We start from the raw sequence: 23662 nt of genomic DNA on the forward strand, positions 1-23662 counted from the left end.
ATCATTATAGTATAACAATGATACATATACCCAATGTTCATGAAACCCCTGCTTACTCGAATCGAACAAAACAAGCAACATACTATAATGAACAACCAAGTAGAAGAAACACCTTGGTACCCAAGCTATAGACCTCACTAAACTCCATCGGTGACACTACTATTATCACCGACAGCACGGTAGTATTGATTGCTATTCGCAACGCCAGCTGGAGATCACCTCCCATTGAAGGGAAATGGTTCAGATCTCAGTTCTCATGAACACAATCATATTAATATCCACATATTGGAGGTATACAGCCCATTCCCATCATGGCACACCCATGTGTAGACACCCAATTTTGTCAAGGTGGTACTAATGATAAGTATCGCGAGGAAGAACTTTATGACGAGTCCCAGAGCACCGGTTTCTTTTCTCTCAATCTCTCTTTAGGAAAATACTCTTCAAAAATGATTGTATCCCAGAGATGCAACAAAAACATGTATTTACACAACACCTGTCTTTCACGGTACAACCAGAAAAGCTTGTTTCTCTACACAACACCCGCCTTTTACCGCACAACTGAATAGCTTGTTTTCACACTGCATTTCGATCGAGAAGTTAACTTTGAGTCAAAAACATTTGTTCTTACCCAAAAACACTTCGTTTCCCAAAGGCAAGCGATATTAGATTCATTAGAAACTCCTCGGAATGAGGAATCCAATGGATCTAACCGTGTGTAATTCGGAATCCAATCGGAGAAGTTACGATCCGTCGAAATTCTTCGATAAGAGATGAAAAATCACATTTTTCGATAAAGCACAAAAGACGAGAACTCGCCTTTCCAAAAATGTTGTCATCCAAATGACATCATCTGGATGACTCATCCAATTTCGCAGAGTGCAAAATTGGATTTCTAATTTTGCACTCAGCGAAATTGGGTCAAAATTACAAAAATACCCCCTTCACACTATAAATAGGGGCAAGAGAAAATGAGGATTTTACTCTCTCTCTCTCTCTCTCTCTCTCCTTTTTGGTTTTGTTAAAAAACCTCTCTGGTTTTCCTCTGGATTTTTGAGTTCAAAAACCTTCTTGGTTTCCAAAAATCTTTTAGTTTCTTTACTTCTTAGAAGAGAGAAAGTAGAGAAATCCTTTAGCGGCTCACACCGGGAGTCGGCTTTTTGTCGAAATTCTGAAGGCTCGGAGCAACATCCTTCAAATAGCATTGTTGTTCTGACGAATGTCACAGAATTACGAGCTATTTTTCAATAATAGCGCCGTTGTTCTGCAGAAATCTCGACAAACTCGGAGCCCCTTTGTCAGAATAGCGTCATTACGCCGCCGATTTCTCAACAACCTCAGAGTCCCTTTGTTAGAATAGCGCCGTTGCGCCGCTAATTTCTCGACAACCTCTGAGCCCCTTTGTCCGAATAGCGCCCTTATGCTGCTAATTTCCCTACAGTATCTGGTAAAATTACATTTATTTTCCAGCTTTCTGTAACTTTCATTACAAAGAAGGGTACGAGGCGGTGACGTAATAGGATCTCCGACACTATTTGCCCCCAGATATTAAAATATAAACCCGTTTAGCTTTCTTTTACTTTTCGTATTGTCTCTTCTGTTTGATTTCTAGTTAACCTCATTGTGGTCAGCTGAGAGATCTTTCAGGACTCGTTTTACAGCATACGATCAGAATCTGGATAAATATTCCCTTTCTGCATTGTATTTTCTGTTTAATATATTTTTAACCTGATTGTGGTCAGCAGAGAGATCTTTCGGGACTCATTTTACAGCATACGATCAGAATCAGGATAACAATCGCTTCTTTTCCTTTTTTTGTAAATTCATTTTGTTTACATATCGGAACTAAGCCTAACCCAAATAAAAGCAGAAAAAGATAAGTTTTCTGATTAAATTCTTCGAAAATGCCAAATTAAGTCAAGAGACAGGATTGATCCGGGCATGAGGGGTGCCTAACACCTTCCTCGATTGTAACCATAACCCTTGCTCAGATATCTGTAAGGACCATGCCTTAACAAACAAAGCAAAACTAACAGGGTCTAGGCCCAGAGCAAAAGAACCCCTTTGGTTACTATTCCTCCAATGAAACTTGGGTACTACTCCCCTTTTCTTTGGAAGAACAGGCACAGGTCCTAGGCCCTAACCTAGGTGGCGACTCTGAGTTTCTCTTTCTTACGAAGTCTAGACCTCGATCTAGAATTCGCAAGCAACGCAGATCAACTAACACTACGCGTGCGCGAGAAAGAACCGGCTCCCACAGACGCGACTCTGTTGGGGATATGAAATGTTTAATTAATTGAAAATAAAAAAGGTTATAGCTCCATGTTGACTTGACTTGACAATTTTCAAAGAAATTAATAAAATAATTTGGCATTTTTCACCTTTATTAGGGTTAGCCTTAACCCGATGTAGCTCTCAGAAACAATCGCAAGTTGTGAATATTTCGCAAGTTGCGATTGTTCCTCGCGAGCAAAATTAAAAAAGTGTTAGATTTACTTTCAGTACCGTACGTTTGTTCTGCAGGGATTGCTTCAGCCAATGCTCTAAATTGCTGTCAAATTGCGCGAAAATGCCATGGGAGAAACCTAGGCTTACCCATTTATTTTATGTCAAACACTGCACACACCATGTTTTCATACCTATTAACCTCTGGAGTAACTAGCACTTGGGACGGATGGTTGGCATTTGGTATGTCATTGCCCGGATTGCTGTTTGTCACAACTCCATTTGATATGAAAGCACCACCTCTTTGAACGTCGCCCTTGTGGCAGCGTTAAAACGATAATGTATTGAACTTCTCGTCGCGCTGGGCACCACCTGGCAAGGGTTGTTCGATCACTTAGGCGAGATGAACCTTCAAGCCTTCATCACAATGCATAAGCCCAGCATATGCACGTAGATGTATACCATGCCCACATAGGGCATGCTGAGCCTAGAGTTAGGCAAAGCTAAAACCAGTTGAACTTCTGGTTTCATCTTGCAGAGAAAAAGGTTATTATTTCTCTTTGAAATCCTAACCCTTCATTCATCTTCCATCTTGACCATCATTATGGTCAAAGTAGCGAAGCTCTGCCCAAATAAATCTGTCTTCTCATGTGAAGATAGACTAGTTCCTGACCAACCTGGTCATAACCTTTTCGGCTCTCTCTTTTCAAAAAGAGTTTAGACCCGTCATAACCATCATTATGGTCAAAGTGGCGGAGCTCTGATCAAATAAATATGTCTTTTAATGCAAAGATAGGTTCTTCCTGACCAACCTGGTCACAGCCTCATCAGGCTCTACTGTCCAAAAGTCTAGATTCGTCCTGACCATCGTTATGGTCAAAGTGGCGGAGCTCTGCCCAAATAGACTCATCTTCTTGTACGAAGATAGTTTTATCATGACCGCTGTTATGGTCACAATACCCGAGTTTTGCTCAAACCAAGTCAGTCTTTCCGAAAGGTTAGACTCATCTAGACCATCCATAATGGTCAAAACAGTGGCAAAACTTTGCCCAAATTGTCTTTATCTTCCCCTAGGAAGATAGCCCCTTTTCTGACCAATGTCATGGTCACAACTCAGGAGTCATAATCAAGTCAAGTTGTCTTTTCCTATGAAGACCAATTTATCCTGACCACTTTTATGATCAAAACGTCGGGGCCTTGTTCAAATGAATTTATCCTCTCTCAAGAAGATATAGCCACATGAACCCTTTGCCATAATCAAAGTGTCGGACCTCTGTCCAATTGTCACCTCAAAAGCAGGGTTAGATCTTATCTAAACCCTGATCAAATTCAATCTTCCCAAATTACAGATCACAGGGGCAGACCTTGTTCTCAACCCTTTTATTTGTCTAATATCCATCCTAAATTTCTAAACATTACAAAAAAAAATACAAAAAACAAATGTTTTACCAAGCATTTTACAGTTGTTTTATTTTGTTTTGTTCTCTATCTTCTATGTAGATAGATCATGGACCGAGGGGAACTGGATGATTGGATTCATAATTTCTACTTTGTGGAAAGTCTCGACTTTAGCCGATGGTTCACCAGTCCATTCAAACAGCTCTTTCCATTACTTTCTTCCATTCAGAATGATTGGAATATCCTCAGAGCTGTTGCTCAATGTTGGGATAAAGACAATCATGTCTTTCGATTCGGATTGAAAGAAATTTGTCTCACTTATGAGGAATTTTGTACCTTACTTGCGGTACCAGACGACGGACCCTCTGTCAGGCCTATCATCAGGTCAGGTTATGTACAACGAGTCAAGCGACTTTTCTGCATCCGAGGGCAACACCCTTTTGACTTCATGACCTCAGATGGCGTTCTCGTCAACCAACTAATCGAAACCTTTTCTCCTTTCCAAGATATGGAAGATCTTTCTTATCAAGCGGTTCGACACAGGGCTCTCATACTTTGCGTATATGCCAAATACCTCACAAGGCAAAGCTCCGGCGAAGCGTCATTTAGCATTCTTAGTATATTGGATCAGGTTCCTAATAAAACCAATCCAGTATCTATCTGTAGACACCCAATTTTGTCAGGGTGGTACTACTGATAGGTGTCGCGAGGAAGAACCTTATGACGAGTCCCAGAGCAACAGCTCGGTTTCTCTCAATCTCTCTTTAGGCTATTTGTAGAAGAAAACACTTTTTGAAAACCATTTTATCACAAAGATGCAACCAACAATCCTGTTTTTACACAGCACCCGCCTTTTACGACACAACCGAATAGCCCGTTTTCACACGGCATTTTAATCGGGAAGTTAACTTTGAGTTGAAAACATATGCTTTTACCCAAAAAACACTTCGTTTTCCAAAGGCTAGCGATATTAGATTCATTGGAAACTCCCTGGAAAGAGGAATCCAACAGATATGATGCGTGTAAATCGGAATCCAATCGTAGAAGTTACGGACCACCGAAATTCCCCGATAAAAAACAAAAAATCACATTTTTTGATAAAAAAATAAAAGACGGAAACCCACGATTTCCAAAAAAGTGATGTCATGGGGATGACATCACTTGGGTGAGTCACCAAATTTTGCAGAGGGCAAAATTGGGTTCGCCCTCTGTGAAATTTGCTCAAAATTACCAAAGCATACCCCCTCTCACTATAAATAGAGGGGGGGGGGGGTAAGAGTAAATCAGACTTTTACTCTCTCCTTTAACTCTTTGGTTTTGTTTAAAATCCCTCTCTGGTTTTCCCCTTGAGATCTGAGTTCAAATCCCTTTCTAATATCCCAAAAACTCTAGTTCCTTTGCTTTTAGAGAAGAGAAAGCTGAGAAATTCTACGTAGCTCACACTGGGCGTCGGCATTCTACCGAAATTTCAAAGGTTCGGAGCGACATCCTTCAAATAGCGTCGTTGTTCTGCCAAATTTCTCAGAACTACCAACTATTTTCCAATAATAGCGTTGTTGTTCTGCCGAAATCTCGACAAACTCAGAGCCCCTTTTTCAGAATAGCACCGTTACGCCGTCGATTTCTCGACAACCTCAGAGCCTCTTTGTCCGAATAGCGTCATTACTCCGCCGATTTCTCGACAACCTCGGAGTCCCTTTTTCCAAATAGCACCGTTACGCTGCCGATTTCTAGACAACTTCGGAGCCCTTTTGTCCGAATAACGCCATTACGCTGCCGAAATCTCAACAAACTATGAGCACCCTTTTCAGAATAGCGCAGTTACGCTGTCAATTTCTACACGGATTCTAGTAAATTGCATTTATTTTCCAGCTTTCAGAATTTCTATTACAAAGAAAGATATGACGTGGTGACATTAGAAGATCTCCGGCTCACATTTCCCTCAGGTCTTATAATATAACCCCTATACCTTTCTTTTACTTTCTGCATTGTCTTCTCCGTTTGATTTAAGTTAACCTGATTGTGATTGGCTACGAGATCTTTCGGGATAAACATCATACGATCTTAATCAGGATAACTACCGCTTATTTTCGGTCTTTTGTAAATTTATTATATTTACATACTGGAATTAAGTGCAATCCAAATAAAGGATAAAAGAATAAGTTATCGTGATTAAATTCTTCGCATAATGCCAAATTAAGTCAAGAGACTGGATTCATCCGGGCAAAAAGAGGGGTGCCTAACACCTTCCCCGATTGTAACCATAACCCTTACCCAGATATATGTAAGGACCATGCCTTAAAAACTGAAATCCCTTATACCCTTGGTTTGATTAAACGTTGAAATCCCAAGTGGCAACCCAAGAGGGGGGTGAATTGGGTAATTAAAATATTTGCCCTAATTAAGTGTAATGTTAAAACCAATTTTAACAATTATCAATTAAGAGTTCGATTATGATTTTGAAATCAACACAAGTTAAATCTAACCCTTGTTCAATTAAGCATAAACATAAATGAAGGTTGGAAGTTACCAACACCCAAAGGAGGCAAGAAGGAGAGCAAGGAGACCACACAAAGATTTATAGTGGTTCGGGCACAAACGGACCTACTCCACTACCCAAGTACTTGGTCTTTCCTTGGAATTTTTCTTCACTATGATGGGATTCTTCAACTGCCAAATCCCAAAGCTTTACAATGAACACCGTCTCCAAGGGAACAAACCCTCTTTACAAAAATGCCTCCAAGAAGATCAACCCTCTTCGCACACCGCCTCTAAGGGAATCAGTTCTCTTCGCGAACCGTCTCCAAGGAACAATCCCTTTTCGTACAATTGCCTCCAAGGAAATCACTTCTCTTTGTAAACCGCCTCCAAGTAGTGATACCTCTTTGCAAACCGCCTCAAAGGGAAAAGCTCATCTTCGTGCCAGATTCACCTTTGTTATTAGGCCGAATCGTAGACCCCGATTACAATGAATAGAAAGAAGATGAAAGCTCACGCAATGCCTCTTGATAGGCTAATACAAACAATCAATAGCTCACAATCTCTCCAAAATATTACACCAATAAAGCCCTGTGGAGATCTTCAAGTATGAAAAATGCAAGTTCAAAGCTCTTGAAGAAAACTGATGGATTTGAAGGTTTAAGCTCAAATAAGATTTTCAATGGGTGCAAAAGCCATTTAATCCATGATAGAATAGCATATTTATAGTTCGTAATGATTTATGACTGTTTGGGGGTAATTTGGGCAAGAAAAGATCTCAAACGGATCAAAAAAGCAACAAGTCGTTAAGCCCCAATGGCTAGTTTTTCGCGTTGCCCCGGTCGACCGGGGTCGCACGGTCGCCCGCGGGAGGGCGTCTGAAAATTTTAAAAATAGCGATCTTTTAAAATTTGTATCTCACTCGTTTCTTATCAGATTTTGACGCTTTTATACTTGATTTGAATGGAAACGATGAGATCTATCTGTTAAAAATATTTTTAAAAATATTTAAAAATATTTTTATAAGCCCAAGGGTTCCCATGGGTTCAATCATTCACCTTTACCTTGTTGTTTTGATGCTAGCAAACCAAAACTGATTAGTCTTTATGGACTAATGTGTTGTCTTTGAGTGTTGTGTCTTAGACAGGAACTTGACATGTCATATCGCCACTACACAACTTAACACAACACATGGCTTGAGGATCAACATGCACAATGGACCAAAGAGCTTGTACACACATGTGAGACATCATCATTGGAAGATGTTCAAGTCAAAGATCCTACAAGCATGCCTAGCAAGTGCCAGTAGAAGCTTCGAGTTGAACCAGCCTTGGTGACCACCTCATGGACCATTCAACATGCTCAAGGACTGGAGGATGTCACAAGAGCCAAAGCAAGTCGAAGTGTTCACTCGCAAGGCAGAGATGTCCAAGAAAGTGCGGAGGAGCCAAGCAATCTAAGAAGACTTAAGATTTTATCTTTTTAGATTGTATTTGGAGTCATCATGTTTTAAATGTATATTCGCACTTTCAAAGGTTTTCAAAATGGTTTTCTTAAAACCAATTTGATATTTTAGAAATCATCCACACTCCCCAAAAGGTGTTTGAAAACCTTGGAATAAAACCCAAAGACCATGGCCCAAAGTCCCTAAGATTTTAACTTTAAAATGGATTTTCAAATAGGGTCGGTCAACCGAGGTTCCCCCGGCGACCGCGGCAAGGTGGCTGGAAATCTAGCATTTGCCGAATCATACCAGGCCGGTCAACCAGGGTGTCCCGGGCGACCGGAAAGGTGTACATGGAAATCCAGAAACCCTCCACATCATGGTCGGGCCGGTCGACCACTGAAATCCCAATAGGCAAACCAAGAGGGGGGTGAATTGGGTCTAATTAAAAATCTCTACAATTTGCAATTTGTTTAAGCCCTAGAAATTTAAAGTACTACTAGCCCTTGTTGATTAATGAATGAACAAGTAAAAGATATTACCACAATCTTGCACAAAAGAGAGAAGAGAGAAGGACACAATGTACACGAGATTTATAGTAGTTCGGTCTATCACAAGACCTACTCCACTCTTCATGTCCACGCGCGAGTTCTACTATCTCGATCCTCCTTCAAATGGCCGGATCAATGAGCCAATTACAATGATCAAGCTTCTCCTTTCGTGGGCCGAAGCGTAGAACCCTTTACAACCAAGCTTTTCTTTTCTCAAGGGCCAAAGCGTAAAATTCCTCTCACAAGCTTCTCCTTTCTCAAGGGCCGAAGCGTGAAACCCTCTCCTCAAACAGGCTTCTTCTTCTATAGGGTTGAAGCGTAGAAACCCTCTTTACAAAAATTAGAAGAAAGAAAGAAATGAAAGCTCTCAAGCCTCTTAAAGGCAAATACAAACACTCCAAGGAATAGTCACAAATGTAAAGTCTATGGAGATCCTCTTGATATAATGTAAAAGTACAAGTTCAAAGAGGTTTAACCTTTCATATTAAAGTTTAGGTTTAAGAAGATAGGATTTGATCTTTCCAAAAGGTTGCTTAGAAAGGTTTAGATATTGTATATATAGCCCGCAAGGAAATATGACCGTTTGGGGGTAAAACTGTAAATTACAGGGTTGAAAAAGTCAACCTGCGAAAGCCCCAACGGATCTATTTCCAAGCCGCGGCAGTCGACCGAGGCACGGTGGTCACTCGCCCTTATCGAGCTCTTATTTTGAAATTCAAATTTCGTACCGGTGCGGTCGACCGGCCCTATGGCGGTCGCCCGACGAGGGCAATCTGTTTGAATAAAAATTCAGCTCAGAAACACTATCGCGGTCGGTCGACCTCAGGAGGTCGACTGCCCAAACCATACTGGATTGTTTCTATCTGAAACAGAAACGTATCCGTGGTCGCCCGGCTTACCCTGGTCGACCGGCCCAATAAATTTGGAGATGCCCTGGAATTCCAGTTAGCATCACACGGTCCCCCGGCATAGCTCGGTCGACCGGCTCTGAGTAAAATTCCATTTTTAACTTTAAAAAACAGGAGCTTTTGGGCTATGGTCATTGGGCTTAAGTCCATGGTTTTCAAACACATGTTTAGGTGTGTGTTGATGGTTTTCAAAGATGTAAAATATTAAGTATGAAAACCATTTTAAAAACATTTTGAGAGTGCATTTTAAACATAAAATCAAGAGGACTCCAAATACATTCTAATAGTGTATACCATTGAGTCTTCTTGGAATGTCTTGGCTCCTTCGCACTTCCTCGGACTTCTTCATCTTGAGAGTAAACATCTTGAACTTTGTTTGACTCTGGTGACTCCTCCAAACTTCAATGCATGTTGGAAGGTGCCTGAGGTGTCACCAATGACTTGTTCAACTCCAAGCTTCTTCTTGACACTTGTTGGGAACTTGTAGGATCTTCATGTTGAGCTCCTTAACTTGATCATCTCCAAATGGTGATGACTTCAAAGTAGGTGCAAGCTCTATGTTCCTTGCTTTCTTGATCCACAAGCTATGTGTTGAGTTGAGTTGTGTAATGGCGATATAATATATCAAATTCCTGTGTAGAGCACAACATCTCAAAGCAAGACATTAGTCTGACAATGCTAATCAATTTGTGTTTGCTAGCATCAAAACAAGAAGGTAAGGTGAATGATTGAACCCATGGGAACCCTTGGGCTTACATTCTTCCCCTTTTTTATGATGGCAAACAAATTAATTAGGGAGGAAGGAGATATCAACCAATAGATGAATAAGCATGATATGATATACACAATGAGCGTAGCTCCCCCTCACTATATGCACAAATATAATTAATGACTGTAAAATATATGGTGCAAAATATATGGTGCATATACAATTGGACTACCTAATAAATTCCTATAATTCTCCCCCTTTTGGCAACAGCAAAAAGGTAGGGATCTATAATTGAAAGTACAAGTGGGGTATCAAGATGAATAATAGCTTGTCTAAGCTATGTGCCTTGAATATGATATAACATTCAAGCTCTTAGAATGCTTATCAGAAAGAAAACAAAAATGAGATACATGATAAGCCAAGTTTGTTTTTTTTTATCGAATGATTTGCAAGTTAAGCATAAGAATAAGGGTAATAAACCATATGAGCATTGCACATTGGCCCATATAAGTGTGAATATATAACCATTTAGCTCTCCCCCTATGAATTTGTCATTGGCCCTAGGTAGAACCTATGTAATAGGGCATAACAAACAAGATAGCTAGAGAAATGACAATTATATCTTATCTTGGACAAACTCATCATGGAGATAAATGTGTATATCTTCAAAAATACATGATAAGCATAAAGATACATAGGATAAAGGATTAATCAACTGAATTAGGTTCCTATGAATGAGTTTCAATGAAATTGCAAGTTAAGGCTCAACATTTGAAACTTATCAAGGGTAGATGTTGAACATATGAGGTGCCACATGATAAGGGTAAAATGGGACATATACCTTTAAAACTCCTCTTTAGTTAATGATTCATACAATCGATGCATCTAAGGGATATCCAAACATAGTCCTTAAGGGATTAGAATGAGAATAGGTAAAGAAGAACCCTTAGGATACAAAATTGCATGATTTCTAAATGAGATTATGAAATAATTTAGCATACACATGTATTTAAAAATTATTTTCAAAAAGATATTTCATTTAAGCACACCCTACAGGATAAATGATCAAGTCTTAGTATTAGGTACCCAAACCTTTTTGGGTTCATCTATGTTAGTTTCACAAGACTTGTCTTTTCTCACCCAAACATGGTGAGACGATCTTCTAAATCTACATGCATAGTTGAAATGTTCACGTACACCACAATAGTGACATGTAGGGATGAAGATGCTTGTGCTAGCATGAGTATAAACATGAGAATAGCTATCATATGAAGCTTTGGACTTGACAAACTTATTTTTGTAAGCAACTTTCTTTTGGGAATTTTGGTAACCGAGACCACTCTTTCCAAAAGAAATTTTACTTTCTAAGATCTCATTAAGTTTGTTCTTGCTACAAGAATATTTGAGAATAAGCTTATCATAATCACATTTTAGGTTCTTATTCTCCAAACACAACTTGTCAATATCATTGCAAAGCTTTTCATTTTCTTCCTTCAAATGATTAAATTTACAAATAAGATTTTCACATTTTCCACTCAATAAATGGTTTTTCATAATTAATTTATCATTTATGGAGATTTTTGAATCAAGTTCATTTTTCAAGTTTCCAAAGTCATTGGTTATCTTTTCAAGAGACTTTTTGAATTTTTGGCTTTTGGAAACTTCAAGAAGTAAAGCTTCTTTAGCTTCTTCAGTAACTTCAATTAATTCTTCCTTGGTAGGTTTTTCTATATCACTATCATTTTCACTACCATTATCACTATCACTTTCAAGGAAAGAATCTAAAATTTGACTTACATTGAGTTGGGACGGATCGCATGCCATGTAGCATACAAAGTTGGACTTCTCATCCTCACTTGAATTGTTTTTGGATGAGTCACTCAAGCCATCCCAATTTGCGCTAAAGCTTTCCTTTTTCTTGTCCTCTTTCCTTTTTCTTCTAGTCTTGTCCTTTTTAAGATAAGGGCACTCCGAGCTAAAGTATCCGGCTTTCCCACATTCATAGCATTGGACGGAATGATCATCTTCTAGTCTTCTTGGGGAGTTGATTCTTCTAGCATATCTATTCTTCCGGTTCAATCTCTCAAGCTTGTTCATCTTTTTGGTGAGGAGATCCAATGCTTTAGTCAATTCCTCAAGATTTGACTCTTGGTCACTCTCGTCTTTCTCACTATCAACCTTTGCCTTGAAGGATACTCCTCTCTTCCTTGTTTCTTCTTTTTGCCTTGTCTTTTTTCTTCCCTCTTCTTCATCTTCATCTCATGGTTAATGAGGTTTCCCATGAGGTCATCAAGTCTAAGGGTATCCAAATCTTTAGATTGCTCGATCGCCGTAATGATTGGATCCCAATTGTCCGGGAAGCATCGAAGAAGCCTTTGGACCAATTCGTAATTTGTTTAAGTCTTTCCTAATGCACTCAACTCATTAACAATGTTAGTGAAACGAGTAAACATATCAGAAATAGACTCATTTTCATATATTTCAAAAGATTCAAAGTCACTAATTAACATATTAACTTTTGATTTCTTAACTTGAGTTGTACCTTCATGGGTTGTCTCAAGTGTGGTCCAAATTTCTCTTGTCGTCTTACAATTTGAGACTCTATTGAATTCCTCGGGAGATAGTGCACAAAACAATAGTGTCACTCCCTTGGCATCCAATGAAGCCCTCTTCTTGTCCGCGGCACTCCAATTTTTCCTCCCCGCGATAGGTTCAACATATCCTTCTTCAATTAGTTCCCACATATCAAAATCTATGAATTTAAGATAAAAAGACATTCAAAATTTCCAATATCCATAGTTTAGTCCATTAAAGTATGGGGGTCTATCTGAAGATTGACCTTCGGCGTACACGGAGGGACTTAACAACAAAGGGATGGTTGCCATGAATCTTTCTCTTGTAGATTTTTGGATCAAAAATCTATATAAGAGCCTTTGCTTTGATACCAAATGAAATCCGAATAGGCAAACCAAGAGGGGGGTGAATTGGGTCTAATTAAAAATCTCTACAATTTGCAATTTGTTTAAGCCCTAGAAATTTAAAGTGTGACTAGCCCTTGTTGATAATGAATGAACAAGTAAAAGATATTACCAGAATCTTGCACAAAGGAGAGAAGAGATAAGGAGACAATGTACACGAGATTTATAGTGGTTCGGTCTATCACAAAACCTACTCCACTCTTCACGTCCAAGCGCGAGTTCCACTATCTCGATCCTCCTTCAAATGTACGGATCAATGAGCCAATTACAATAATCAAGCTTCTCCTTTTCTGGGCCGAAGCATAGAACCCTTTACAACCAAGCTTTTCTTTTCTCAAGGGCCAAAGCGTAAAACCCCTCTCACAAGCTTCTCCTTTCTATAAGGTTGAAGCGTAGAAACCCTCTTTACAAAAATTGGAAGAAAGAAAGAAATAAAAGCTCTCAAGCGTCTTAAAGGCAAATACAAACAATCAAAGCTCACAAACACTCCAAGGAATAGATACAAATGTAAAGCCTATGGAGATCCTCTTGATATAATGTAAAAGCACAACTTCAAAGAGGTTTAACCTTTCATATAAAAGTTTAGCTTTAAGAAGATAGGATTTGATCTTTCCAAAAGGTTGTTTAGAAAGGTTTAGATAGTGTATATACAGCCCACAAGAAAATATGACCTTTTGGGGGTAAAACTGTAAATTACAGGAAAATATTTCCAAGCCGCGGCAGTCAACCGAGGCACAGCGGTCGTCCGCCCTTATCGGGCTCTTATTTTGAAATTTAAATTTCATACCGGTGCAGTCGACCGGCCCTATGGCAGTCGCCCGGCGAGGGCAATCTGTTTGAATAAAAAATTGGCTCAGAAACACTATCGCGGTCAACCGGACCCATGGAGGTCGACCGCCCAAACCATACTGGATTGTTTCTGTCTGAAACAGAAACGTATCCGCTGTCGCCCGGCTTACCCCGGTCGACCAGCCCGATAAATTTTGAGATGCCCTAGAATTCCAGTTAGCATCCCACAGTCGACCGGCCATAAGTAAAATTTCATTTTTAACTTTAAAAATCAGGGGCTTTTGGGCTATTGTCTTTGGGCTTAAGTCCACGGTTTTCAAACACATTTTTAAGTGTGTGTTGATGGTTTTCAAAGATGTAAAATGTTAAGTATGAAAATCATTTTGAAAACCTTTTGAGAGTGCATTTTAAACATAAAATCAAGAGGACTCCAAATACATTCTAATAGTGTATACCATTGAGTCTTCTTGGAATGTCTTTGCTCCTTTGCACTTCCTCGGACTTCTTCATCTTGAGAGTGAACATCTTGAACTTTGTTTGACTCTTGTGACTCCTCCAATCTTCAATGCATGTTGAAAGGTGCATGAGGTGTCACCAATGACTTGTTCAACTCCAAGCTTCTTCTTGACACTTGTTGGGAACTTATAGGATCTTCATGTTGAGCTCCTTTATTTGATCATCTCCAAATTGTGATGACTTCAAAGTAGGTGCAAGCTCTTTGTTCCTTGCTTTCTTGATCCACAAGCTATGTGTTGAGTTGAGTTGTGTAATGGCGATATAACATATCAAATTTCTGTGTAGAGCACGACATTTCAAAGCAACACCTTAGTCTGAAAATGCTAATCAATTTGTGTTTGTTAGCATCAAAATAAGAAGGTAAGGTGAATGATTGAACCCTTGGGCTTACAACCCCCATAGGGCCGGTCGACCGCAATGGTAAGGAATTTGAAAATAAAAAAGGTGTGCCCGATAAGGGCGGGCGACCGCCGTGGCTCGGTCAACCGCGTCGGTTTGGCAAAAGTGCCGTTGGGGCTTTTGCAAGTTGACTTTTTCAACCCAGTTTATTACAGCTTTTCTCCAAAACTGTCATATTTTTAAATTGGATATATATATATATACATCATTTAAACCATTCTAAACAACCTTTTACAAGATTATTTCACATCCTTGAGAGCTTAAACTTGAAATCCAAGGTTGTTTTCCAAAATCCTCTTCTATGCTTTGATTTGTGTTTTTACATTCGACAAGAGGTACTCCATAGGGCTTTTATTGGTGTAATATTTTGGAGAGAGTGTGAGCTATTGATTGTATATATTAGCCTATCAAGAGGCATTGAGTGAGCTTTATTTTCTTCTATCAATCATTGTATTCGCAAAGAGAAGCGGTTCCCTTTGAGGCGGTTTGCGAAAAGGGTTCTTCTTCTTGGAGGCAGTTTTGCTAGGAGGAGAAATCACCTTGGAGGCAATTTGCAAAGAGATGGTGATCCTTAGAGGCAGTTTGTAAAAAGGGGGTTTGTTCCCTTGAAGGAGTTGATTGTAAAGCCCAAAAATTCGGCGTGCGAAATCTCAATTAGTGAAAGAAAATCCCAAGGAAAGACCAAGTACTTGGGTAGTGGAGTAGTCCGGTTAGGACCGAACCACTATACATGATTGCGTCGTCTCCTATTCTCTTTTCCTCCTTATGGTGATTGGTAAAATCTAAACCCTACTTTCATTATCATTGTTATTTTAAACAATGGTAGATTTATAATTGTTAATTATGAAAATTAATCATAACATTACACTTAACTAGGGCAAATTTTTAATTACCCAATCACCCCCCCTCTTTTGTTGCCTATTGGGATTTCAATTGGTATCAGAGTTAAAGGCTCTTACGTAGGCTTTCATTGAAAACCTTCAAGAGAATAGATCCAAGGTAACCAATGGGTTCTAGACTTCCCATGTTTGATGGTTCAGATTATGGATCGTGGTCGATCCGTATGATGACCTATATTAAAAGTCTAGAATTTGGTGTGTGGCAAACCATAGAAAAGTGAGTCATTTTCCCTAGCACTAGAAAATTTAATGAAAAAGATACCAAACAATTTATTTATCATTCAAAAGCTCTAATTTAATTATGTTGTGCCTTAAGCACTAATGTCTATGATATTGTTTCATCATGTAAAAGTGCTAAGGAGGTTTGGAATAAGCTTAAAGAACATTATAAAACCCACAACACTTGCAAAGTTGTCTCACTATTAACTAAAATTGATGTACAAGAAAGTGAGCAACTCAAAACTAAATATTTAAAGCTTAATAAGGAGTTGATGGAACGAAACAAAAAAGGACTTGGTGATTAAGAAGTCCATTGACTCCTTGATATGCAAAATTAAGACCTTAAAAGAAAATCTAGAAGAACTCAACACAAAAGAGTTTGACTTGCTTAAGATTAACAAAGGTCTACTAAGTACAAATCTTGAACTTAATGAAAAATATAAATATTTGAAAGAAGATGGAGAAGAGTTAAGAACTAATTCATCTCAAGAAATTGAATATTTAGAAGATAAATTAGAAGAGATGAAGTTGGAAAAGGAAAAGTTTAGGCTAGAAAACATCAAGCTACAAGAAGAAAATAAAACTATGTGCGATCATAATTATTCTTGTTGTTCACATCATCCCTCTACCCATGACCATTCATGCTATTATTGTGGTAGAGTTGGACACTACAAATCTAAATGCAAATTTAGGTCTGTAAGGTCAAACAAGTTTGTTTGGATAAGAAATGATACACTCCCAAGAACAAACTTGATTGGAACCAAGGCAATTTGGGTTCCAAAGCCCCCTACGCAAAATATTCATTGAATATGTTAATATTATGGGTTGTGCTTAATTGTAAAATCATATGCATTCTTTCTAGATACTACATATCAATGTTGCAATCATTATATCTAGATTACATGATCTTAAATGGCATATCTTTCCATATTTGAACTTGGATACACATGGTTATGCATGTTTCAATGGAATGTATCAATGTTCATAAAGCTTAAACGATCACATTTTTAAAGCTTAAACGATCACATTTTTATAATTTTGTATGCTAAATGCTACACTTTTAAAGTAGATTGATTTCTTCGCATCTAGTTGTTTGTGCTTCAATGTTTAAATCATTTCAAAATGAATTATAGATACAAATGTGCTAATTTTACCTACTCTTGTGTAGGTGTTCATACCATTCATGACATGATACACAATCTTTGATTAATCTTAGAAACTCGTGTCATTATACCTAGAAGATTACCCTCACTTATAATGGTATGACCATGTACTTTGGTCTAAGTGTTTTGTATCTCACTTGAAACTCAGTCATGCACTTAGTACCACCATTGACCCATAGGATTTGCCCAGTTGGTTCAAGATAGGATTCTAGGCTTACACGTCTTTGAAACTTGAATTAAAAAAAAAGTAGAAATTAGTAGTTTACTAGATCCTGAGGTGTTCTCCTAGGCTATCATGTTTTAACTAGCAAAACTAAAATAAAAAATGTTAAACGTGAACTTAAGATAGGAAAAATAAGTACAAATGGATCTAAACGTAAACCTTGATGAATTTCCAAACTTTTAGTTAAAATCATAAGAAATTCACAAGTGTAAATTTATGAGTTCATTAGTCCAAGGTGTCTCTCACTAATGAAATACTCTTGAACATCTTTGGATTGCAACATCCCCTTAAAACTAAAGTATCACAATTGTTAAGGAAAGTTGCAAATGCAACTTAGTTCGATGAAGGAATCATGATCTATCTTGATTGAACTAAGTCATATGTAGCATGTCCATAAGCTTGATTCTTCTTCCATGACATGCAAATCATATGAGAGAATCACTTGTAGAAAATAACTCTAAAATGAACATAAGACATTCAAACAAGTGAAAATGAACTCATTGGTGTATATGAAGTGATAAAAATCTTTATTCATCTTGACACCCTTCACAACAAACATAGGTGCACTAGAAAAATAAAAATCAAGGTAAAATCTTTAAGTGTGCACATTAAAACACATGGTCAATATGGAGTACATATGATGTTTGTGCAATATAGCATCCATATGACCTTGACTTGTTCACAAGAAGTAATTAAACTTGAATCATTCTAGTCTTGTGAAAACTCAAGTGGAATTATTAAAAGAGATGAATATTAAAATCCACTTAAAGAAAGGCATGTGACGTAAGATAATGTGTATATATATATATATATATATATATATATATATATATACATACTATGCCTGTGATCTATGGATATCAACATTTGAATATTCCTAAAGAGAGATCACCATTAGACTTTGAGAGTTTTGGTATTATGAGAAATCTAAAAACTTGTATCTCATGAGTTCATTGCAATTTGTGAACATCTTCTAAAATCGTGAGATCATGCCTAAAAAGCCATGGTGTGCTAAAAATGAGAAATGTATATAATTAGCTTTGAAAGAGAAAACTAGTAACGAAATGTGTTATGTTAATAAAAGGTTAATCCATTAAAACACATTAGAAAAACTTGCGAGGGATAGATGAAATTGAATCCAAACCGTAGAAATCTCATATAATTAGATATTCCCTCTACTTAGATGAAGACTAGTGTGCCTTTATAGGAAATCCTCTAGTACAAGTTGTCTTCAATATGATAGAGTTGCTTATCCTAGGATAGACTCTTAAATTCTTGTCATCTTTAGCTATCATTGATGTGCTTATATTTGCCTATTTATAGCACTCTATATATAAGTGATATTCCCCCTGTGTGGTATTAGTAATATGCTAAAGATGTGAAATCTTAAAGTTAAAAGCTACTCAATTGGTGCTTTTAGCCTTCTTACTTGTTAAGAAGGAGACAGTACCCTCACCTTAATCAATGCATCTAATTACTTTGGCTTCATGCCAGCATCTTAACCATGATAAGTCAGATGTGCCTTAAATTGTTATATATATATATATATATATATATATATTCACATAGTTAGGGGGAGCATGTGTTGCTAGGATGCCTCACCGTCATGGTGGGCGCCCCACATGGCTGACCCACATGAGTTGAGCACCCAACCTTGATGATGTCACAATGGTGACATCATATTTGTTAAAAGAAAAATAAAAAGAATAAAAAAAGAAAAGAAGGAAAGAAGGAAAAGATGAATGATTGCTTAAAAATGTTTTCTTCCAAAGAAGCAATGTGGAATGAAGAATAACATGTCTTGATTGACAAGAAATTAAGATTGGAATCAAATCAAATTTGAAAATAAGAAAGAAAGAAAGCAAGACGAAAAAATTGGAAACAAGCCAAAAATGGAGCTCTCACATTGGAAACTATTATTTCTCTCTTAACCCAACCTTTTTTATATAAAAATCAAAGCAAACAATCCAGAGAGAAGATCCCAAAAAAAAATCCAAATTCATCATTTTTCTCTCTCCTCCTAAAAAAAAGAAAGAGAAAGAAACATTTTCTCACTTGAAGTGTGTTCACCTCTCTCAAGGGTTCTTCACAAAAGGGATTCTTGAATTCCCTTTTCTTCTTCAACAAATCACACATCAAGGATCTTTGGGGTCTTCTTTGGGTCTTCTTCATCATATAAAAGGGTGCGACAAAGCGTATACCTCGGATCTACGCACCCTAGAGACAAGGAGCGCGATAAACGATAGGATCTTTATCTTTGTAATATCAAAAGTAGAAAAGCATGCTAGGGTTTTACTTTTGATAGATCAAATCAATGAATCTTTCATTGAAATTTCAGTATGTTATAATATAGATTATAATTTTTCAAAATTCAAAATTTCACCAAAAAATTAATTTTCTTCCATTTAATAATGATTTTCTTTCATTTTTTTACTCAATATGGATTTAAATCGGTTTATCAAAGAAAGTGTTTGAAAACGTGGGTTTCTTTAAAAACTGATATTTTTGGAAACTTAATTTCCAATCGCGGTTTGACCGTTTTAATTTTCATTCTATTTTAAAAAAAATAACCCCGAAAGGGGTTATTTCTTGATTAACGAAGCCAAAAGTATATCAAACCATGTCCAAAATTTGTGAAATCTTGTTTCCAAACCAATTTTTTGATTTCCAGACCACCCAAAAATTTTCGGATATTTTTGAATTTGTTTAATCCGGTTTTAAATTATTTTAAATTTCGGCCATTTTTAATAAATATCAAAAGGTTTTAAAAATTGATAAAACTCCCCAGAATTAATGTTCAATAATAAATTGAATTTTTCATGAAATTATTTTTTTGAAAAAAGGTTTTTTTATTTGTTTTCTAATCGCTTCTTCGTTTTACGTGTCGTAATTCTTTTTTATTTTAAATTAATAAAATTTCGAATCTGTTTCCTACAAACTAGTAGTTTAGGCCATTAGAAGATTAGTGAAAAATTTTCAAAATATTTTACAAAGGTTTATTATGATTTCACAATTTTTTTAAAAAAAAACGGGTTTTAATTCCTAGGAAACGAAATCCCATTTTTATTCAAAAATCAATTTTATGGAGGAGCATTAATTATTAGGTCTTGACATTTTGACAGTAAATCATATAACCTATGTTATATCTATTGGAATTTGTACATGATTTTAAGATACCATTTAATCTACGTTTTCATTTATTTTATCCGAATTTTGTGTGAATTTTAATTGGCATCAAATCTTGATAAACACCTTTGAAATTTTTACAGTAGTCTAATACCATGATTCCATCTATATAGTTACAGTTTTACTTGATTTGAGATTCTTATGCTAGGAGCTGATTTGTTAATTTCCAATCTGACCTAAATTTTGGAAATTCAAAAATTGATAGCAAGACTTATTCCAAATTCATGAAACTCTTCCAGTAGTCTAAACTTATTCATATCTTATTACTGAAAAGGTTGCAATGAATTTTGAGTTCGATTGCTTAGGTTTACTGTGTAATCCTAGCAATCTGGTCTTAATGATATTAAATCACAATTTAATAGCAAATCAATACAAAAGTCAGTAACAATCTCTAAAAAACCTTAACTTTTCATCATAAATTCAATCCCTAACTTTTTTGAAACAGAAACCTTAGAGTTCATAGATTGCCTTTGTAAATTGATTATGCTGTGACGGTTTAACTGCCGAGATCGCATTCATAATCGTATACTAATTGTGATCGTTCCTGCATAATTTGAGCATGTAAATTATAGTATGTTGTTGGCTCCGAGGTCCACTGTCCACGGAAATCCTGAGAATCATGGCAGACAATAATATACTATAATTTATGTGTTAAATTATACAAGGATTGATAGCACGATGCAACTCAAGGCTGAAATTTGCCAACCATAGATCCTTTGGTATTCCTTAGATGTTTAGGAATCGAAAATCCTCAAAAATAAAAAATCATTAAGTTCAACAAATTGAATTAACTTAATCAAAGTCTTAGGAGCCGTTGGATTGCGGTCTCCTATCGTAGGAACCTTTTAGGGCCCCTTAGGAACACTTACGTCACGTTGTGTCATAAGTTTTAAGGAGTCCTAGAGTTAGGAGTCTAGCCTCATCACGGTCGTTTGTTATGGATAGCAACCGTGCCATAGATCTAGTTACACTAGTCACCCAATTTTCCCTTAGGACAAACCTAGTTACCTATGATGTTGGTTAACCTGCATTAGTCTCAGGGACGACTTCCACTTAGATAGGACCATATAGGATCTTAGATGAAGTCCTAAGATAATAAAATCTTCAACTTGAATTAAATAATTTCTCTTAAACTGTTAAAACAGTCAATCAAGTCTAGATCGGTGTCCTAGATGAGTTAGGCATAAGTAGCTTAGTTCAGGTGCACCGAACTACGTCGACTCTAATCCCACTGAGGCTTGGGTACGTAGGCAGCTTGGATGCTTGATGGCATAGCAATCACGAGTCGGCCCCACACACAATTGGTGGGGTTTTGTATATTAGTTTTTTTTATAAATTCTTAATTAAAATATGTAGGATTTCAATGAAATTAGAATTTTAGGAGAACTTTCACTTAGATTGAATTCAAACAAATTAAGAAAATCAAGATACACATTTAGGAATTACATTGAAATTAGATCTTAGGATGCATGTCACGTATTTCGCACATTAATATAGAGTTAAATGAGCCATTTAAAAGAAATTCAAAAGAGTTAACTTTTGTAATTGAAGACCAATTATCGGGCAGGAATGGTGCATGTGGTGGTAACTCCCCATACCTTCCATTCTCGTATCCAGATAACGAGTCTAGATTTCTGGTCAATTATGGGTCCTAGATCCCTCATCTAGGTAGCGACTCTGTCACTCTCTTTTGCATGGAATTCGAATTCCCTTAGTGATCACAAGTTCACGGAAAAGATGAATTAAATCACACCTTGATAGGCTCGGCGGCTTACCCCTGCCCTTATGGGTACTAGGTTGCATGTTTGTTTGTACCCTATGGCTTGGTTGATGCCTGCTTGGTTGGGTAATTAAAATCAATAATAAAAAGCACACGCCAACCGCGTGGGTACGAGAGATTAAGAGAGAGCGTAGCGGCTCGCGCGCTCGCCGCACTCTCCCGGGATCGGGTCCCACAGTTTGGCGACTCTACTGGGGATCACCTAACTTCATTAAAATTTCAAAGGATAATTCGTTTGAATTTATTTTAACTGGCTAATAAAAAACTCTATCTTATATCTTATACTTGTTAGATTAGTTTGTTTGTTTTATTTTCTCATCACATTTTACTCAAATTTAATCTAACAAAACCTGAAGGCATCATAGATTGCACAAACTTATTGCACACACTTACATCACTTGCATCTAAACCCTTGCATCTCACATGCACACACGTCCTATTTTAGGAACCCAGAGTATTATCTAGCATGGTTGACTGGGATTTCATCACCTGGTGCCTCTGTGCTAGAGAAGCATTACACTCTTAGCCTAGTACCTTTATGGTGTGTAAACGGACCTCTTGTTCACGTACAGATACGCCGGACACTGCTACAATATATTGAGCACGGATTCACGCTAAGGGAACTCTTGGCCTTACCCCTAGATTACCCCACACATGCATATAGTATATGAACACACGTGCATCACGTGTGTGAGCTTAGATTATGATATCTTATCCAATGGTGTCTAGATTAGGCCGTAGTCCATGTTCCAATGGCTACGATCGGTTCTTAGGAACACTAACAAAGTCTTGAGTCGAGATCATCTCTCCACTCCGCTAGATTAGGAGTAGGGTTTGATGCCTTCAGGTAACACTGTTAAAATGTACGAAGATTAGAAAACTTTCCCTTTGAGATTAGGATATAAATTCCATCTTGCCTGTGATCTCTTAGGATTAGCCATTCCTGATCTACCCGTTGAAAGCAATCCTATGCAATCTCATCTTTTGATCATGTGTCTATCATTCGCCTCTTGTGGGATTCGATTATGTCTTCATTCCCTTTCTCAATTGGCAGGAATTGTGTCTCAATCATTTGATTATGCAATCTTGATGATCTGATCGTACTTGCACCCTTTGTCTCTTCTTACTCTAAGGGCAACCTTTTTCAAGAATATTTTGCTAAGTCCTTCAGAGTTCACTCTCATGATCCTTGAACTAGGGACATTTTCTTATACGATTTTGTCATCATTGTCATGTTTTGGTCCTTTAGGATTTATCTTATTGTCCCAATTACATGCTTAGTGTGTAATTTTTTTTTCAGCCATTGAGAAGGAACACTCCTTGAATGTCAAGCTCATATACCGTTCTTATTTTTCCCTGTCAGGACTGTTCACAACTGAAAATCTAGGAAAGCTTCTTGGGTTGGAATCTATTCGCAGTCATCAAGGAAGCTAATTCCCCATTTCCTTTGGAAGCGTCTATAATCCTCTCATTCCTTACTCATGGCAGACTCTACGGAAAATTCTCAGCTCTCTTACATCATGGAATACATCATGGAAGGTTTGACCCAGCTCGTTCAACAGATGAAGAAATTGAAC

The sequence above is a fragment of the Tasmannia lanceolata genome, unplaced genomic scaffold (genome assembly GCF_043159265.1).
Source record: "Tasmannia lanceolata isolate RefF3 unplaced genomic scaffold, GAP_Taslan_0.1 ptg000018l, whole genome shotgun sequence".
In the NCBI taxonomy this organism is placed as follows: domain Eukaryota; kingdom Viridiplantae; phylum Streptophyta; class Magnoliopsida; order Canellales; family Winteraceae; genus Tasmannia; species Tasmannia lanceolata.